This window comes from Peromyscus leucopus, chromosome 6 (assembly GCF_004664715.2).
Source record: "Peromyscus leucopus breed LL Stock chromosome 6, UCI_PerLeu_2.1, whole genome shotgun sequence".
NCBI classification, from domain to species: Eukaryota; Metazoa; Chordata; class Mammalia; order Rodentia; family Cricetidae; genus Peromyscus; species Peromyscus leucopus.
In genome coordinates, this window is record NC_051068.1 from 111,966,207 (window position 1) to 111,982,730 (window position 16,524).

The window sequence follows — 16,524 nt, forward strand, 5'->3', positions numbered from 1 at the left end:
CAGCCAACATCAAATTAAATGGAGAGAAACTCAAAGCAATTCCACTAAAATCAGGAACGAGACAAGGCTGTCCACTCTCCCCATACTTATTCAATATAGTACTTGAAGTTCTAGCCAGAGCAATAAGACAACATAAGGAGATTAAGGGGATTCAAATTGGAAAGGAAGAAGTCAAGCTTTCCCTATTTGCAGATGACATGATAGTATACTTGAGTGACCCCAAAGATTCCACCCAAGAATTGATAAAGCTTATAAACACCTTCAGCAACGTAGCAGGATACAAGATCAACTCAAAAAAATCAGTAGCCCTCCTATATACAATGGACAAAGAAGCTGAGAAGGCAATTAGAGATACATCACCCTTTACAATAGCCAAAAATGACATAAAATACCTTGGGGTAACACTAACCAAGCAAGTGAAGGACCTATATGACAAGAACTTTAAGTCCTGAAAAAAAAATTGAAGAAGATGTCAGAAAATGGAAAGATCTCCTGCTGTGGATGATTTGTATGTCTGTGGAGCCTTCTTGCGTTCCTTGTGCGTTACCAGCAGGTCCGTATAGAGGATGATTAGACATGGGTCTGAGTGTAGGTGTTTGAGATGGTTGACTTGGCTGTGCTGGGGATGGTCTTTATGTCAAGATTCTGATGATCAATAAATAAAACCTGATGCTGTGCTAGCAGGAAAGATAGGGATAACAGAGAGAGAAATAAAAACAGAAAGAAAAGAAACGCTGCAGCGCGCAATGACAGAGATGCTGCAGTGCGCATGACAAGAAGCATGTGAAGTGCGGTAAGCACAAGCACGTGCAGTAAGATATATGGAATGCAAGATATAGATTTATGGAAATGGATTAATTTAGGATAAAGGAACAGTTACAAGAAGCTGCACGCATACAGTTGAAAGCAATATAAGTCTCTGTGTTTACTTGGTTGGGTCTGAGCGGCTGTGGGACTGGCGGGTGCAAAGATACGTCCTGACTGTGGCAAGGCGGAAACTTGAACTACAATCTCCATGCTCATGATAGCAGGGTTAACATAGTAAAAATGGCAATCTTACCAAAAGCAATTTACAGATTCAATGCAATCCCCATCAAAATACCAACACAATTCTTCACAGACCTGGAAAGAATAATACTCAACTTAATATGGAAAAACAAAAAACCTAGGATAGCTAAAAGAAACCTGTACAATAAAACAACTTCTGGAGGCATCACAATCCCTGACTTCAAGCTCTACTATAGAGCTACAGTAATAAAAACAGCTTGGTATTGGCATAAAAACTGACATATGGACCAATGGAATCGAATTGAAGACCCTGACATTAACCCACACACCTATGGACATATAATTTTTGACAAAGAAGCCAAAAGTGTACAATGGAAAAAAGAAAGCATCTTCAACAAATGGTGCTGGCATAACTGGATATCAACGTGTAGAAGGCTGCAAATAGATCCATATCTGTCACTGTGCACAAAACTTAAGACACATGGGCTTCTTTAATCGAGTGTATCTGATGTGAAACTCTGCCCTGCTTAAGGTGCATCCAGGGCAGGAATTGAATCTCTGAAGGTGAACTGAGGGATATGGTGATGGTGCTGGCAGGTGATATTCTGTGGAGCTCACCATGGAAATAAAGCACATGACCTTCATTCACAACTTTAAGCTAACCAGGAAGGGTAGAGATGGCAGGAGAAGGCTCAGTTCACATTTTTAAAATACTTTAAATATACAGACCCCTTATTGTCACCATGACTCAATGGCTCCTTGAGTGAATCAAGGTCTTTTTCCAGGCATGTAAACATGATGTCAAAATGCTTTTGTTACTCTAAGCAAAATTTACTGTGTTCACTGCATAAATATCAGCATTGTATGTATCAAAGTATAGATGGAGGCTTGAACATTTCCTTATTGATAATAAAGGCAGTCACAACAAAGTATTAGACTAATTATCATTTTGTTTTATTTTTGTTGTACACACATATGTGTGCACAAACATGAACAGAGTTTTATTATATATTTTATGAAGCATACAATATATTAACTTCAGGGGTAGAGCGATGTCTAGGCAGTTAAGAGCACTTTGTGCTGTTGCAGAGAAGCCATGTTCAGTTCCAACACCCAAATTTTAGCTAATAACCATCTGTAACTTCAATCCCAGGGTATCTGGCACTCTCTGCTAGCCTACACAGGTACTAAATGTATGTGGTAAATGGACATATATTTTTAGGTAAGCCATCAATACACAAAATGAAAATAAATCTTTAAAAAATAATAACTTTATGAAAATCTTACTCTGTAGTATATATTACAGCATTTTATGTGATGAACTATAAGGTTCATATTAGGCAAGTTTTTGTTTACTAAATGATGGTGGTACTTACTTGTTTGTTTGCTTGTCTTTCTTTGAGACAGGGTCTCACTATGTAATCCAGGCTTGCCTGGAACTCTCCATGTAGAGTCACAGAGTTCTACCTACCTTTCTTCCTGAGTTCTGGGAATAAATGCATGCACTACCATGTCTATCTTTTGCTTTAAATTTTAAAAAATGATATTATGTAAACTGGCCATTATTTTATGAGGCATTAATTTTACCAAGAAGAATCAATGGTAGACAATTATTATTAGATTTAAATACTGCAGAACATTTTACTCTAAATTAGACAGTGATATTTTGGCCTCAGGAAAACAACAGACATTCTTTGTTGCCAGTTATTAAATTTGGGCTTTCAAGATAATCTGGAATATTAATTTCATCACCAAAAACTTGACGGCCTCTCAATATTTTAAGACTCTTCTGTACTGACATTAACAAACAGGAACATTTTCATATTATTTAATACAATGTGTAAACAATTTTGCATCTTAGTTACTCATATTAGCTTATTTTCAAAATTATCTTTTCCTGTGAGAAAGGCCCATTTAAATTAAAACACACAAATATAATTTTAATATAAGTTAATATGAAAAACTAATTTGGTTTCAAATAGTGCATTATAGTTAATCTTTTAGAATCTTCTGGATGTGAAAAGGTGTCAGTGTCCCGGCAGTCAGGTGCAAGACCCCCAGTTTGATGGAAAAATGATAGGTGCACCAGTTCTAGGATTCTGAGAATGTGGATGCAATTTCTGGAATATATATATTGTAACAAAGCAGAAAACACATGTTTAACATATATGGCAGTGCATAGAGGGAACTTGAGTTTAAAAAAATTAAAATTAAAAAAAAACCTACTAAGGGGGACAATAGGGAAAAAATATTGTCATCAAATAAAAGTCAGACATGTATTTTCAGGACTGGTGAAGTGGACACAGAAGGATCCCTGGGCATTTCTGGAGAGCCACACTATACGAAGCAGTGAGCTTCAGGTTCTGTGAGAGGCTGTATCTCAAGATAATGGTTGAAGAAGACACACAGTGCTGACATCTGGCCTCCACACATAGGCACACCCACATGCACATGCACTTATACACACAAATGCACAAAAGCAAACTTGTTCATCTCGAAGCATGCACAAAAAGAGAAATTAAATGTACTATGTTCGAATTGAGCAGAGAATGATCTGTGAATCAGGCAGCCCTCTGCAGCACTTGTGAACAGTTAAGGGAAGCAAAATACACAAGGGGATTGCTTGGTTACAATTTGGTGTTTGCTCCTTTTGAATACGGACCTGTCAGCTGTGATTGACAGAAGGTAAGCTGCTGTGATTGGCCAACATTCAGCTACTTAAATACACTCTTATTTTATGAATTCAAAGTGAAGGGCATGCTCAGAGTAAATTTATTTTAGCAGTCTGTTGATATTGTCATCAAAGGGAAACAAATTTCTTCAAATAAACTACTGTAATTTTGATTTTTGTGTTATGGGTAACTGATGATAATTTTACTTAAGAAGTAACTCAGCATATCAGGGAAGTGAAACTCTATTTTATTTACACATGTGCTCTTACTTGTTTTGTTTATATGCTGCTTCTTTTACAGTATCCTTTGGGGTGCCCATTAGAATTCCCAATGGAATTCTTCAAGGTTTTTTGAAGGTTTGAGTGGTTCAAGTCTTTTTTTGATAATTCTATAAAGTAATATCCATGCAGAGAAACTGATCACTTTTAACTAGATGGATGATTTCAGAACAAATTTAAAATGTAAACCTGTGAATGCACACGCACATGCGTGCACACACATGTGCACGTGCACACACACACTTGTGTGTGCACACAAACTCTCACACAGCCTTACTTTACATGAGTTCACAAAGAAGTATATTTTTATTTATAATTTAATGATTACTAATTTATTCAACACAAATGTGAGCCAGAAATTTTTTCTCTATCATAGAATTATAAAGTTTCATTGGAAGATATCTTAGTAAAACATAATTAGCATCATTCTTAATACAGATGAAGATGCTTGGAGCCATAAGGAGAAAACCACAACATCACAAATTTATTTAAAGATCAATGACACAGACATAAAAGCACAGTGACTAATCTCCAGTGCATTCAATGTAGTCATTAAGAACTACTTCATCGGCACAGACTACTGAAGGAAAAGAGTTCTCTTGTCTTCTTTACATAACCACTTGAACCCAGGATCCTTTACTAGCAGAAAGGCCTGCAACTTAGCTTTGTAATTGCTGGGGAACTCCATGACCATACTGTACCAGTTTCAAAGTTGTGGAGGGAAAAAAAATGAAAGAACCTATCAATTCTTTCATCATAGTTGCTTCTGTCTTCAACAGATACTTTCTTTGATAGGCAGTTTATCACAAGCACTTCAGTGGCATCCATTTATTAATGGATTTTGAACAATTAATGGCAAAACATCTGAAATTGCCAAACTCAAATGATACCTAGCAAAATATATGGACAAATTGCATTTCTTTTTATTTATTCAAACATCTTTGATTTCTCAACATGAAAAAAAAACATTTTTATTTGCTTTAATAATTACCTTAGGCATCTTTGTACATGTCCACGCTCTCCCTCATTTAACTTCCACGAGTGATGTCTAAAACACAAAGTTTATATTTGAGAAGTGAAAGAAAGAAAAACCTAATTATGCACACAGTCCTTCCAAGGGATGGCAGCTCTTCTTTAATTCATTTTGTCTCTGCCTGGTGCATTGATCTTTTGTCTATTTCTGTGCAAGTTAACTTATTCTGATATTTTATGTCATGAATCACTATAGGAATTTAATTAAATTGATATATTAGCTGTGTTGTAATTGCCATTGAAGGACTGTAAATGTCAGGCCACTGTGGTCTCCTTTAAGGCCATGTCTGGAAAGGAGATGCTGTAACTCACATAATTTTCATTATCAAAATATGTATTCAGAACAAATGACCCAGAGATATTACCCATTTTAACCTGGATATACAGTTAGAATTTTAACTTTTTATTAAGACAAAAATGATAAATGTGTTTGTAAACCATTTGATTAATAACTTATAGTTATTTCTTTCAAATCTTCTTAAAGTTCTCAGGTCTAATGTTCCTCTGTGCTCAAGCCTAATCACTGATAAGTTGCCTGTCAATATCAATGCTATTCACTTTTTTATTCCAATTTATTCAGATTTTACATGTTAATTTCATTTTACTTTTTCCTGACAATATTTTCAAAATATCATAATAATTTACTTTGAAAGTTTCCATATGCAAATAATCAATGTAAAATTCTTATACAAATATAGTCCTGTATTCAGCTAAGTCATCATCTGAGTGCACATTAGCTTAGATTGTGTGCCTGGAGGTATTTATCAATGTAGCAGCATAGATGCTCTATGATGGAGCTGTAACTGGGCCAGAGTAATTAAGATAATTAAAATTGCATTTAATAAGGAAAACCAGGCTCAAACACTACTGATGCTATGGTGGAAACAGTACCATTTTATATTGTTTAATAAATCTAAGCTTAAATAATTTGACTGTTGTTTAATATTTGGTTTATTCAAAGGCATACTAGTGAGTGCTTAAACAATTAGAAACAAAAATTAAATAACAAATCATGTTAGTCTGAGTTAACTATTTATATCAAAGGATATTTGAACTTACCACTATGACAAAATCAGCTAAATTTTTTTCAACTACAGATAAAATACAGGAAACACTTGTGACATTGATAAAATGTTTTAATTAATCCTATAATAATAGTATAATAAGAGTATACAGTACTTTAATGTCTTAAAAGTCTAATGAGTTGACAGTTGATTTTTCAATATTTTAGCTTTATATATTTAATGACATTTCCCCTATATGAACATTCTATGTATTATAAAGTGACATGAATAAATATTTGGGTTAATTGAGTAATTACCTAATTTATGATTAAATACTAGAAATATACTTTTATATTTAAAGTTCTATGAAAAAGGCTATTTGATGAAGAAATCCATCTTTTTACTAATTGGAATCATAATGCTGACTTCAAATAAACTTTGTAGTCTACAATAGTTTTAGATTTACAGAGAAATTGCAAAGAAAATAGAGCTCCTTTCCACACTCAGTTTCTTCTTATGTTGGTATCTAATATGAACATGGTTACAATTACTAAAAGGATACTTAAATGTTACAATTAACTCATGTCCACACTTTTCTCACATCTCCTTAATTTCTACCTAATGTCTTTCTTCTGTTCCAGGATCTCATCCAAGTTACAATATTATTCATCTTAATAAACTCCTGTTAGCAGTTTCCAGACAGTCATGTTTTAAGTGACCTTTATAGTTTGAGGAATGCTAGTCAGACAAGAGTTTACAAATTCCTGTGGGAATTTGAATGGTGATTTCCTCACAGTTAGACTACAGGTAAATGCTTTGCCATGAAGCACATAGAAGTGTTATTATAATATCTCAAAGATTGATATTATCAATGTGATTTGTCATTGTTGACTTTGGTTATTGGCTTAGATGAACTTTGCTAACTTCTCCTCTATAAAGGAACTGATTCCAAATTTCACGCCACACTCCTAGAAAATAAGTCATTTTGCACATCACACATACTTATAACTCAACACCTTTAAGAAAGAGTCCTATAGAAAGTTCACAAAAAATTTCTCCATGAAATATGTATCCATTCTCCTCTACTTACTTGTGTCTTTGTTGATTGTTCACTTATAATTCTCTGAGGGAACATCCACTCCAACTTAGTATCATCCAGTTCCAGTGACAACTACAGATAACGGAAGAATCATTCAAAGTCCTTGTTTCTAAAAAGGCAATGTGAGTTTCCAGTTCTAGTGTGTGATTTGCCAAGTTGTCTCTGGCACTATTACATGGTAATGGCGGTTCTGTAAAAGAAAATCTGTGTTCCTCTTTCTGTGATTTTCTCTTGTGTTTTTGAATAATATGCATCTTCACAAGTAAAGATAAAATTCTGTCCTCAATTGCTCTTTAGACTCTTTAAGAAAACCCAAGTGGGAAAAAGAAGTTTGATTCTTAATGTGGTTTTTCATTCTGTTTGTGACAAACATATTAATTTTTCTCCCTTTTTCAATAAAATTATGTTTTCTTTATTTACTCTTTATTTATGAAGTACTTGCCATGTGTTCAGGTTCTGAGGGTAATGAGCAAATGTGCTATGTTTAGTTCTCACATCACACTTACTATATTTAAGTTCGATTCATTTGCAGTTAAATTGAAGAAAACAGGGATTAGCTATAGTTATGGCCAGTACATATTTTAAATTACATGGTCACTAGAAATGCATTTCCTCTTCATTTCATTTTGCAATGTGTCAGATACCCTTAGTCAACCACTATACATCATCCAGGAAACCATTGAACATTTGGTTCTCAATTCTTAAAGGTCATTAAAATCATAACCAGCAGGTAACAGGAAAGATATCAAGGATTTTTGTTGTTGTTGTTAATTTGCAGATACTCCAGTATGCTTCAATATCAGTAGAATGACATAGTATAAACATAGACTTTAACATGACTTGTCCCCCCATTAAATTGACATGGGAACAGAAAGTGCAACCACCATGGCTCTGCTTGACTCTGCTTTTGTCTTGCAAATATTTCCACCTTTTTAAAGACTTTGACCTGTGGAAATGATTGCATATGTTCTTAGAGACTCTATATTAGGTGGCAGTTTGGTTCTATCTCTCTGTATAGATACAGAAATGTTCACAAACAATTGTTTTTGATAATGAATTGAGGTTCATGTGATACTCATCCAATAAAATTGATCCTATGTTAAAAATATGTTCACTGTTATTTAACTAAGTTTATGAAAAAATCATGCTGTGACAAAAATTGTTAATATAGAATTACACTTCCAAGAGTACTCATACACAATTTTTATAAAGACAGAAAATCTACTGCAGTTTACTTGAACTCAATGCATTTCAAAAACTAGTCATCACCCACGGAGGGAACAAATCTACAACAAATTCACTTCAAATTGAAAAAGCAGAGAAAATTCGAAATGTAATAATTCTGTAGAAAGATCATATTGAACAAAATATTTCTAAATCAAATGTCACTACATGTTATTGAACTTCAAATATTTTGTTTCCTAAAATACTAGCACAGATGAATATCAGAAATGTTTTTTCTGCAAGCCTACTAGATCTATCTAATACAATCATGTCTGAATGTCTTTCACACATTGTGTGATACAAACATGCAAATATGTATCACATAGTCCAATAGCCCAGAATATTGCTTCTTCAGAAAAACAACTTCTTAGATTTTCTGCCAAAGAAAATGCCAAAATGATTAATGATATGATAAACATTTAACATTTTAAGGTTATATATAATTACATATAATTCTCTATATAAAAACTAGCAAATGAATAAAAAAAATCACCTAGATTGCCATGAAATCATTAAGACATCATGGCTGAGTAACAAAGCAATTTTAAATTTTATTGCCAAACTGGCACTAAATAATGATACACTTTCTGTTTATAGTAGGATGACTTTGGAGACTGTATATAATGAACCAAGTGACAATAACAGCTGTTCATTTATCCTGAATATAGTTGATGTTTCAATGAAGATTTCCTAAGAACAGACACTAATTTGAAGCCATATACATAGGTTAATTTGCAAAAAAAGGAGATGCAGTTTTGAATCATGGGTCTGATTATACCCCTCAAAATGCAAAATCTACCCATCAAAATACTGATAGTTGTTTCATTTTGCAATTTTGTATGGTGTATCCTTAATTTCAGCTGTAAAGACAGAACAATTTACTCAACAAAGACTATTATTCTATGGGAGAGAATAAAGCCACCAAGTTGACATCTGCAAATTATGCAAATGGGATAGTAGAAAATAACAAGGCCCTAATAAGCAAGCCCTATTCAGATGGAAAAGGGGAGTGGGAGAAAAGCTCTTCTGAGATAATTACTAAAGTTGGGAGGGCACTTATTCCCAGGGTGCATCTCAGGGAGGACCCGTTTGTTTTCACTTGCCTCTTCAAGTGGAAATTTAAGTGTGAATTAAAAAATGGCATGCTGTGTTTGAGGAGCAGGCCCCCTTCTTTCTTGCCAAAGAGCAGCATTGGATAGAGGGCAACATGTCATTGATTTTGAGGCTGCAATGAGCTTTTCAAACCCATGCAGTGAATAGTTGTTTAATGCTGTTTACAATAGAAACTTTATGAATAATGTTAATACATTGAATGTATGCATGGCTACTCCTTTAACTTAATAGAACGTTGCCAATTGCTCCTTAACAATTTTAAGATTGAGATAAAATCCTTATTAGTGAATAAAAACAGGAAATTTATTCTCAAAGGAATGTCTTATGCACACATAATTCCTGGTGTATGGAAGTCAAGATTCCTCCTAAGTTAGCTTATGTTCGTTAAGCTCATAGCTTGATAGGGATTTGAAACATTTCATGTTAGTCAAATTCTTATCATAAGTATGATGTCCCATACTAAACTTTGACAGAATGAAATACAATAAAGTTATTAGGAAATGGTGTAGTGCAAAGTAAGTAAATAATAAGTAATGGACACGCTGCTAACATATTACCTATGTAACATGTATAGCAAACTCTTTAGACTTGGTGTTATCAAAATTTTTCACTGATGACCTGGGTAAAAAAAAAAAATAACATAATGGATTTGGGGCATCAATTGAGTAGAAAACCATGAGGCATTTATGACCATTATTCACAATCTAAATGACATTTGTGAAATTTAAGGCACAAGTGGAAGGTTCTTTGAGAAAAATGAGTGAGAAAAATCAAGGCTTTATCACATTTTAGGTGATGGTGGGAGTGGGAGAGGAAATGGAAAGATAGAGCCAGTATTTGAGGTCTTTAGTGTATGTCAAGTGAAAGGGGGTTTACATGTGTCACCTCCAATCCAGAGAGCAGTGTTCCAAGGACACTTTACACGGTTCCTCAGAGAAGAAATTGCCACACAAGAATGGAGAACACAGCCTCAAGTAGGTCTGACCTCAGGTCTAGTTGAGTTTAATTCTTTACTAATTCTTTATGCTCTATGTTGGAGTTCAAGTGTTTTTCTTTTCTTTTCTTTCTTTTTTTGTTTTGCTGGGTGGGTTGTTTTGCTTTTGTTTTTGTGAGCATAACTACATGAAAAAAAGTGAATTGTCTTTCATACGTTTGAGGTCTCTTAGAGTTTGATACTATAGAACTCATAACTGCTCTCAGCAGTGCAGAAAGATATAAGAAAGCACACAAAAAACTAAGAAGAGTATAGAAGAAATGAGAGAAATTATAGGTGCTTATTGAAGGAAAATTTAAATAATGGAAAATATGACACTGCCAACAAAACTGAGTTCACGGTGTGCTCTCACACTAATCAATGCATGGTTTCCATGGCATTTTTCAGGGAAAATGTAAGAATATGTATTTCTGAATGTGTTAAAAATCTAATTTTCAACACATGGCATAAACTTTAGGAAAAAGAAGGAAGTTGTGTCATTGGAAACATGCCTTTGAAGGGAAACTGAGACTATTCCCCTCCCAATCCCTTTGATGATGGACTACCACAAAGTGATCGACCTTTCCATTCGAGTGTAGGGTGCCAGCACAGATTCAAAGAAAAAGAAACATGTGACCAGAAACTGAAACACCTGAGAGCACCATAAACTTTGCCGTCTTATAAATCTCAGATATTTGTCACTGTTGACAAACTGATAAGTGCCTTAATTAGGGTTTCTATTGCTGTGATGAAAAAAAAAACATGATCAAAAAGCAAGTTGGGGAGGAAAGGGTTTCTTTGCCTTTCACTTTCATGCTGTTATTCATCACTGAAGGAAGTCAGGACAGGAACTCAAACAAGGCAGGAATCTGGAGGCAGGAGCTGATCCATGGAGGAATGCTGTTTACTGGTTTGTTATTACTGGCTTGATTAGTCTACTTTCTTACAGAACTCAAGACAAATAGAAATCTAGATTGTATGTCAGTTTAAAATAAGACTAGTCATCACAGTCAGCAACAGCAAAGAATAATTCTTGGAACCCAGAAATACACACAAGCAATTGATGAGCTACTCTTTCAGCAACACTGCAGATTATATGGGTTTTGAGGGGGAGAATTCTCTGAGTGCATTTAGCATGTTTCCTTCAGTTTCTAATACAAGCAAATTATATTCTTTCTAAAGTTACAGCATGGCTATAGTCACAGTCAGATAAAGTATACCACTGAAATCTAATAGCTCTTACTCTTCAAAAAAATATTAAAATAATTGTTACCTCCTTCATTTTTTTCCTTTTTTTTTTGTGACAGAGTGATACTTCATGTAACACTGAGTTCTGAAAACAGTTACTGAGTATAGTCCAGCACTATAGTACAGGCACAATTCTCTCCTTTTAATAATTCTAAAATAGGACAGCTTAAATAACACTGCTGCCAAGAAAGCTGACTTTTAATAGAACATTTGTGTATAATTGAACTCCTGTTCATTGTTCAAAAGGTCATGAGTCTTGACTGTTCCTTTTCTTTGGGTAAATTATTCAGCTTAAGTATTTATTGGCCTGTCAAAAGCAAAGCATTATACGAACACTCTTTGTTACTCTTCAGTGTTTCCTAATTTGATTGTATTCTTTCTGTATGTAACCCCACCAGAAAATCTCCATCTTCCCTCCCCCAATAACCATGCATGGATCTCTTATATTTGCTCTGTGTACAGCATACTCTGTGTATCAGTGTCATGAATCACATAGACATGAATTTATTCAATGGGAAAAATTACAATACTAATTGAATGGAGACTTTGGTTTTCTTTTCAAGTTTGATCCAAATTTTTTTTAAGTATTTGAGAGCATTTCATTAAAGGAATCTTCAATAGGAAAAGTGAAGCAAATTTTAAAGACATTACTAGTATTAGATTATCTACAGTCACCTATATTAGAATAAAATGACAAAATATATATTCCCTACCCCTGTCAAGTTAGTATCTGTACAGTATCAATGTGATATATAATAACCAACAGATTAAGAAATCACAGTTCTAAACAAAATTTGGGTGCAAATCAGGGAAAACTATTTTTCCTGCTTCTTGTTTGCTTTTCGGACATTGTCTATCTAAACCCTTCTTTGCTGATTTCAATATACAGCAAAGGCTAAGGTAAAAAGGTTACTGAATTTAGAAAAATAAATTGCATATGCTACTTTCATTTTTGTCTGATAAGAACATGACTTTCACTGACAATGTATGATAAGGATTTTATTTTACTGTTTGTAGATTAAGACTGAGTAATTTCTTTCAAATTTTGTTCTTTTTCTCAACAACAAGCTCTATAAAAATAAATCAGAAATTTAAATTAATCAATTACACTGTGCTACAAGTTACTTGATTTCTTCACTTAAGTTTTACAATATTCTCACAGAGGAATGTAACCAGAAATTTTCCTGTGTCCTACCCAGTCCTGCAGCCACTTGAACCCAAGCAAACACATGGAGGCCCATATTACTTGTAAACTGTATGGCCTAATGGCTCAGGCTTTTCAAAGGCTAGCTCTTACAACTTAATTCAGCACATTTCTATTAATCTATGCATTGCCACATGGCTTACTGATACTTTCACATCTTGCTTCTCCTAGCAGTGGCTCGCAGCAACTGCTCCAATCTCCTTCTTCTCTCTCTCCAGTTTGAATGTACAGTCTAACCTTATTCTGCCTCACCATTGGCCAAATAGCTTTATTTATAAATCAGTCAGAGCAATATGTATTCACAGCATACAGAAAGACATCCCACAGCAGAGGAATAAGTGGAGACACACAAGGTGAGGTCAATTCCCAAGAAATCATCTTTCTTAGATGCAAAGGTCATGAAATAGACTAATATTTAAGTGCTTTAGGAATGTTTACTCTACTTCCATATGTAGGACCTAACAACTAGAGAAGGCTCACTGTTTTAAAAGAATAGCAATGATAAGATACTTCCAATCCACTTCACGCAATAGACATTGGCTTCTGTGATAATATAAATGTCAAATAATGTCAGCTTCACCTTTGATTCCCTTGTCCTTGTTTGAAATTGCTTGTTCACCTCATCTTCTTGTCCTCTGATTTTTTTGGTTTTTTTTTGTTGTTGTTGTTTCTTTTATATTTCTTTTCTTCCTTCCTCCTTTCCTCCCTTCCTTCCTTCCTTCCTTCCTTCCTTCCTCTCTCCTTCTCTCTCTCTCTCTCTCTCTCTCTCTCTCTTTCTTTTCTTTGCTAAGGGATATTGATCTGGCTTAATTTTCAATGTCATTCTAGATTTGTTGCTCATGTGCTTATACATGGTCATCTGGCTACTGTGTTACTGTTTTAAACTGATCATATAGCTGTGAACTTTCAACCTGAGACTACTTCCTTGGAATTCCAAAGGCTGCCTTTGATTCTAGACCTAATATTTATTAAAAGAAAGTCATCTGGGTTCCACAAAAGCTCAGTCTCTAAAATTGCAAATATATTCCATAACATATACCATAAAACATGAAGCTCAGCATTGTGTTCCTGATACTCTAAAATTAGTGTGAAATGTTGGACAAGTATACTGAACAATAATCCTTTTCTCTCTCTCTCTTTTCATCACTCTATTTTCTTTTGGTTTTTGTAAATTTTAGTATTGAAAATGGTTTGTATTACAATATATTCTAATCATGGTTTCCATTCTCCCAACTCCTCCCATATTTACACCAGCTCTCTACCCACCCAACTCTATACCTTCTTTCTCTCTTTAAAAAAACAGATAGACAAACAAAAAAATGAAAAGACACAAGAAACAAATACACACATACAAACAAAAACCCACAAACAAACAAACACTAAAACTCCTAAAATCACAAAGTTGGGAACCATAATACACTCAAAAGTATATATTACATATTCAATATATATTACATATTCAAAAAGAACACATGTGAAAAGTACATACATTTTAAAAGTACATATATGTACTTTATATACAAATAAAGCAATATTAGATACATGCTCTACCAAAGTACTATTGAGTTCATTTTGTATTGGTCATGTACTCTTTTACTGGTAATGGGGCCTACCCTTAAATGTGATTAATAAGGCCAGTGAGAGTCCATTGGAGAAAACTAATTTTTCCTTTGCAAGCAGATGCTGACTGGAGACAGAAAATTCTTGGTGACAGATGGCAAGTCATGTCCACTTCTTCCTCTTAGCATGGGGATTTCATCTGGCTTGGACTTATTCAAATCCTGGGCATGCTTGCTAATGTCTCTGTTCATATGTGTGCCAGTCCTGTAGTGTCCATCAGACATTGTTTCCTTTGTGTCAGCCATTCCTTTTGGCATTTGGAATCTTCTGCCTCCTCTTGTGCTTAGTTCTCAAATCCTGAGGGGAAGGGTTTGATTAAGGATTGATTGTTCCAAGTTTCTTACTCTCTGAATGTTGTCTCGTTGTGGGCCTCTGTTAAAGAAAAACTGTCTTTTTTTTCCTAGGTGGGTGTATGATTAGAGACTTATTTGCTTCCTCTTGCTGCTCTTAAATCACAAACCTTCAGACTGGCATGGCCTTTCATATGCCTTAACTTGACTTAGACTATTTTAGCTGTCACTTGTTCTCTTGACATTCCTGCCTTTAACAGAGCAGTGTGATTCTAATTTCTGCTCATATTAGACTTTTATTTTGACTATGTATTGCTGCAAATTAACTCAATAATTGAAATTGTAGAGACAATCATTTTTGCTTCTCCTTGTGTTTTAGTATATTGAGAATCTGACCCTGCTTGACAGGTGATTCTGTCATTTTACAGAGCACTGAGGTCACTGGCTAGTGTCCAGGTAGCAGAAGAGCTTCCAGAGGGTCCAGGATAAATGTCGTTATGTGACTGTTGCCTTTTCAGGTTATACTAAGGTAGAGAGAATCTAAGGCTGGTGACCAGATTACCTAGTCATGACATTTCTAGCAGGAGATTCCTGATGATTTGATCTTCTAAAAGAGAATCACAGTATACAAAATGTTCCTTAAAGATAGGAAGTACAAGCTTCTTGTATCTCACGTTACAGCCCCAAAGCTGTGTGCCATCATGTTTGCTATTTTTCTTTGGTCTATAAAGTCAATACTGATTGAAGAAGGGATAAACACAGACTCTGCTTCTTTCTGGAATAATAGTTGAAGTTTTGCAGCTAAGCTATCTTTTTTTTTAATGATTTTATTTTTGTTTTACATCCTGATCACTGTTTCCCCTCCATCATCTCCTCTCAGTCCCACCACCACCACCTCCTCTCTGCCCCCTCCCCATCTACTTCATTTCTATTCACAAGAGGGCAGGCCTCGCATGACTTCAACCAAACATGGCACATCAAATTGCAGTGAGCCTATGCACCTCCCCTCATATTAATGTTGGACAAGGCAACCCAGTAGGAGGAATGGAGTCCCCAAACCAACAAAACAGTCAGAGAAAGTACCTGCTCCCACTGTTATGACTCCCATAAAAAGACCAAGCAACACAACTATAAGGGCTGAAGTCAGTTTTGTGCAGGCTCCCTGGTTTTCAGTTCAGTCTCTGTGAGTTCCTATGAGTCCAGGTTAGTTGAATCTGTGGGTTTTCTTGTGGTGTCATTGATCCCTTGGCTTCTACAATCTTTCCTCCCCCTCTTCTGCAGGATTCCCTGAGCTCCACTTCATGTTTGACTGTGTGTTGCTGCAACTACTCCCATCAGTTGTGGGAAGAAGCCTCTCTGATAATAACTGGGGTAGGAACCGATCTATGAGAATAACACAGTATCATTAGGCATCTTTCCACTGACTATTTTCTTCTAGTCTTGTTTGGTTCTATCCTAGTTCTCTGAGCTATTCATCATCTGGTTCCTGGCACTCATGGTAGTTTCAGGGGTAGAATCCCTCCCATGGTATGGGTCTCAGATTGGACCAGTCATTTGCTGGCCACTCCCACAATTTCTGCACCATCCTAATCACAACACATCTTGTAGACAGGACAAATTGTAGATCAAAAATTATATGGCTGGGTTGGTGTCCTAACTCACCCACTGGAAGTATTACATGGTTGCAGGAGATGGACAGTTCAGATTATGTGTCCCCTATTTCTAGGAGTCTTAGCTAGGGTTACCCTTGTAAATTCCT